This window comes from Mus musculus, chromosome X (genome assembly GCF_000001635.26).
Source record: "Mus musculus strain C57BL/6J chromosome X, GRCm38.p6 C57BL/6J".
NCBI classification, from domain to species: Eukaryota; Metazoa; Chordata; class Mammalia; order Rodentia; family Muridae; genus Mus; species Mus musculus.
Window position 1 is genome coordinate 91,830,649 of NC_000086.7, and position 5,551 is coordinate 91,836,199.

Below are 5,551 nucleotides of genomic sequence, written 5' to 3' on the forward strand. Positions count from 1 at the left end.
GTGGAAAATTTTCTGTTTGTTTTTAAAGTAACAGAACACTTGGTTGTAACATTGAAATGCAGCAATAAATGTATCAAGTATAGCATTGAGAAACAAAGATTGGGAAGCAAATTAACTTTCCATTAGCAGAACATTTGCAGTTCACCAAAGGAAACACACATATCATTTACTCATGTATAAACAAATAATAGAAAATATATGCTTTATTCCTGTAACCCAAAACTCTCTACTACACAGAAGGCTGACTACATCTCAAACAAGAATTGAAAGTTCAAGTTTGTTTGCAGCTATTTGTGGGAGAAGCTGCAGGACATACAGCTGGGATGAACCCTGTCCATTGTAGCTGTGGGACATCATCTTTGATGATGAGCCTTAGGGGCTCCCCAAAAATCAAGTTCTTCCTCCCTGCATATACTCCTAACACACTCAGGAAATTCCAGATCTCTTCCTCAGTGGCACAGTTGCCGTTTGTGAAGATTATACCCCAAGATGGTCATCAGAAGACCCATTTTTGGCAACCCCCTCTTGGCACTTAGAATTTCAGCAGTGGAGAGACCAAGCTTGCTGACGATTGCATAGGTTTCACTACTGCTATCGAGTTTCTTTAACTGCATTCCAAAGATCATTTCCATGCGAGAGGAAGATTTCCTTAGGATGTCAGAAAACTGTGTCTTGTATTTCTTGCTGACCACTTTCAGCATTTCAGGATCTGTGAACTGTTCACTCTTCTGAAACTTTTCCAGCAGGAACTCTACCAACATACTAGCCTTCTTTGTAAGAGCATCTTTGCATATTGGCTGAGTGGTGTGTTCTCCTTTGAAGGTACAAAGACTTTCTGCATCACCACTGCCAGCAGAAGCCTCAGCACCTAGATCAAAGCCTGTGCTGGACATATCTGTATCAGGAGGTGGAGAAAACACAGCTCTCTGAGGAGTGCAAGCCCCAGAAAAGCTTGGGAAATTAGCTTGGCTAACAGTAAGAGATTTTGACCCTCTGCCTGCAATAGGGTGATCACCCTAGAGACCTTGGCAAGCCCCACGTGCATGGTGACATTTGACATGGGAGTGGCCCTTATTCTTGTGGCCCCTTGGCATGACAATGAGGATCAGGAACGCTGGCAAGGCAGGAACCTGGAAGAATAGAATGACAACATGTGAGCACCACACCACTGAGAAGTAGAGAATACTGTTGCTTTTAAGAGGGTTTCCTTCATTGCTTTCTTGGAGGGCAACATACTGTGTTTCTGTTCTCCTGTTCAGTTTGGTTAGGACTAAAGTTCTCTTGGTCAGCTTGAATCCAAAGAACCCTGCAAAAGAAATTAGAGTTTGTTAGATTGCTATATGATAGCCCAGTTACCTAGAGTCAGAGAACAGGCTGTTGCCCCTGAATAAGTGTCAAAATACTCATGATCTATATTCCCAACTATCTATGTATCCATTCATGGCTGTTAATGTCTGAAGAGCCACTCCTTTCTGTTACACTGAAGTTCATTCTACAAACTTCTCTAGTTGTACACAGGAAATTTTAAAAAGCATTTCAATGCTACCACTTTATTAAGGAGACCTCAGGACTCCTAATGATACATCCTCTTCTTTACCACCACAGTAATGATTTATCTGGCTTTTTTTAATTTTTTTTAAGATTTATTTATTTATTATATGTAAGTACATTGTAGCTGTCTTCAGACACTCCAGAAGAGGGAGTCAGATCTCATTACAGATGGTTGTGAGCCACCATGTGGTTGCTGGGATTTGAACTCTGGACCTTCGGAAGAGCAGTCGGGTGCTCTTACCCACTGAGCCATCTCACCAGTCTGATTTATCTGTTTTAAACAATTTACTTATCCTTTGACATTTTCACAAACATATATAATAAGTTGAGACCATATTCACTCATAATTCATTCTTTTATCCACTTCTATTCCTTTGGTAACCTTTTTTTCTAACATATTCCTCTTTTTCATCTATTTATTTTTATAACCCATTTACCTTAATTAGGATTACTTACATATACAAGGACGTGAAATTATTTCCTGTGTCATGGCCAACTTAATAGTAGCTATATTATTGAATTGAAAATGTCTCTCTCTTACCTAGCAACAATTAACTGTCAAAAGCTCCTTGCTATTGATGGAACCTCATAAGCCCCTCTGCTATTGATAATATGATGCTGACAGCCAGCATCATGCATATCTAATGGAGACATTCAAAGCTTTTTATAAGTTCATGGTGGTTTCACTAAACGGACAAGTCAGATACAGGAGACAATATTTCAAATAACTTCTCTCCATCCTCTTACTCTTTCCACAACCACTTCCATAATGTTTCCTAAGCCTTGTCAGGAAATTAATATAGCTGTTCCATTCAGTATGGAGCACCCTATAGCCCCTTAATCTCAGAATTGACCAATTATGAATTTTTCATTAAAATCATTTAAAATTGTTTTCATAATTTTGCCTTTTTCTATATAAACTATAGAAACTATACTTTCTATATAAAGGTAGAATCACAGCAGGTTGCCTTTTCTGGATAGGCTATTTCACTTTGCTATATTCATTTGGGCTTTCCCCATCTCTTTTCACGTCTTAATGACTTCTTTTGAGATTGGAATATAATTACATCATTTCCTCTTGTAGTTCATCCCCCAGACCCTCTAATATATGCCCCCAACTTGTCCTTTCAAATGCATGGCTTCCTGTCTGTTGTTGTTACTTATGTGGGTGTATATATTCATTAATGCATAATTACAACTTCCTTGGCCTGCATAGTGTTCTTTGTATATGTATGTTTTCTTGGTTGATTAGTTGATATTAGACAACCAATCAATATACTATTCTCTGGGGAGGACTATTTCCTCTCACTCTCAGATATTCCTTACTTTCATATAGTAATATTTCCTTTTTTTGAAGCTTGCATAGTTCTTTCTCATACCAGGAAAATTAACCATGAGAGAAGAGGCTTTGTATGATACAGATTGAGTCCTCTTGGCCCTGTGCCCTAAGTGCATGCTGTCTTCAACAATATGGACTTATGTTCCACCTCTGAGGAGGACCCAAGGACAATATCACACTGTGTTTTGGGAGTCTTTTGGACAATCCTAACTAACAGCTCAAAGAAGGTTACTTGTTGGGGTCAAATGGTCTGCAATTCCTTGCCCAAGCATAAACCTTAACCCAGTTGTGGTCCTGTGACTTCATAAAACTTCAATAATAAAATAAAAGCCTATGAGTAATGTTCTCCAGGGCAAAACAAGTCAGAAGTACAGGGAAATGAAAAAAAATCCGATGAATGGGTCAAAGATACTGTATGTTCAAGCTCTGTTTGCAATGCTAGTTCCTGCAGCTAGAAAAAGAACATATAAATAAATAGCAGTGGGAAAATAATTTCTATTCGTTTTGAGGTAAACTCATTTTATGGTCTCTGTATACCACTACTCCATGATATCCATGGCTATACTGGTTGTGGCAGCTTCCCATGCCTCATATTGGTTTTTTGTTACACAGTGTACAGCTTTTGGGTGATGCATTGTCATCCCAGATAGGAAAATTCATATAAATTTTATATGAATATTTATATAACAACTGAAATGTATTAACTGAAATGTAATTAAATGTATTAAATGTTATTTTGGATAAATAATTAACTGTGATTCTGGAGTGGTTCATTTCTAAGAATTATGGCATTTTTGAAATTCTAATATACTTACATCATGTCCCCTTTCTTTTTCCTCCCTCCAAACCCTCCTACATACCACTCTTTGCTCTCTGTCAATTCATGGTCTCTTTTTTATGAATTGTTACACACATATTTGTATAACCTGCTAAGTCTGTATAATGTTACATGTACATATTTTTTAAGAGCCAGCCATTTAACATTGGATAAGCAATAGGTGTGCTCTCCCCTGGGGAAAACTATTTCTCTCACTCTCAGGATTCTCTATTTGACTATAATTGTTTGTGTAAAATTGAGTTTTCATGGGCTTGCCTAGTTTCACTTCGGTATGGCATTGTCCTTTTCAGCTCCTTTTTAATCAGTCTTGTTGGTGACACTGAGGATGTAGCTTCTGACTTTACTAGGAGACACAATTTCACAGAAAGCTAGTTCTTTTTTTTTTTTTTTTTTTTTTGCCATTTTTGGTCATTGCTTCTCTTTAATTATTATGTATTTTCTTTGGACATAAATTCTTCTCTCATAATCCTCACCACAGTTATTTCTCTCTACCCCCCCTCTTCTCCAGATCCACTGTCCCACTGTTTCCCTTCAGAAAAAAGCAGACCTCTAAGAGATACCAACTAAATATGACAAAACAAGATACATTAAGACAAGCCCTCATATTGAGGCTGGGAAACCCCTATTAGTTGAATGGTAAGCCTTTCAATCAGTCTCCTGGGTTATCAGACAATTCTTTTAGTCTAAGAGAATGTGAAGATATTTTTTTAACCTTTCCAAACATAATGTTTTTTTTTTCCATTTTTTATTAGGTATTTAGCTCATTTACATTTCCAATGCTATACCAAAAGTCCCCCTTACCCACCCACCCCCACTCCCCTACCCACCCACTCCCCCCCTTTGGCCCTGGCGTTCCCCTGTACCGGGGCACACAAAGTCTGCGTGTCCAATGGGCCTCTCTTTCCAGTGATGGCCGACTAGGCCATCTTTTGATACATATGCAGCTAGAGTCAAGAGCTCAGGGGTACTGGTTAGTTCATAATGTTGTTCCACCTATAGGGTTGAAGATCCCTTTAGCTCCTTGGGTACTTTCTCTAGCTCCTCCATTGGGAGCCCTGTGATCCATCCATTAGCTGACTGTGAGCATCCACTTCTGTGTTTGCTAGGCCCCGGCATAGTCTCACAAGAGACAGCTACATCTGGGTCCTTTCGATAAAATCTTGCTAGTATATGCAATGGTGTCAGCGTTTGGATGCTGATTATGGGGTGGATCCCTGGATATGGCAGTCTCTACATGGTCCATCCTTTCATCTCAGCTCCAAACTTTGTTTCTGTAACTCCTTCCATGGGTGTTTTGTTCCCACTTCTAAGGAGGGGCATAGTGTCCACACTTCAGTCTTCATTTTTCTTGAGTTTCATGTGTTTAGGAAATTGTATCTTATATCGTGGGTATCCTAGGTTTTGGGCTAGTATCCACTTATCAGTGAGTACATATTGTGTGAGTTCCTTTGTGATTGTGTTACCTCACTCAGGATGATGCTCTCCAGGTCCATCCATTTGGCTAGGAATTTCATAAATTCATTCTTTTTAATAGCTGAGTAGTACTCCATTGTGTAGATGTACCACATTTTCTGTATCCATTCCTCTGTTGAGGGGCATCTGGGTTCTTTCCAGTTTCTGGCTATTATAAATAAGGCTGCTGTGAACATAGTGGAGCATGTGTCCTTCTTACCAGTTGGGGCTTCTTCTGGATATATGCCCAGGAGAGGTATTGCTGGATCCTCCGGTAGTACTATGTCCAATTTTCTGAGGAACCGCCAGACTGATTTCCAGAGTGGTTGTACAAGCCTGCAATCCCACCAACAATGGAGGAGTGTTCCTCT

General features: G+C 39.2%; 1 pseudogene; it reads right to left on the reverse strand.

Annotated features, from left to right (window-relative positions):
• Positions 1 to 271: 271 nt before the first annotated feature.
• Gm46678 lies at positions 272 to 1,094 on the reverse strand (annotated as a pseudogene).
• Positions 1,095 to 5,551: the final 4,457 nt, after the last annotated feature.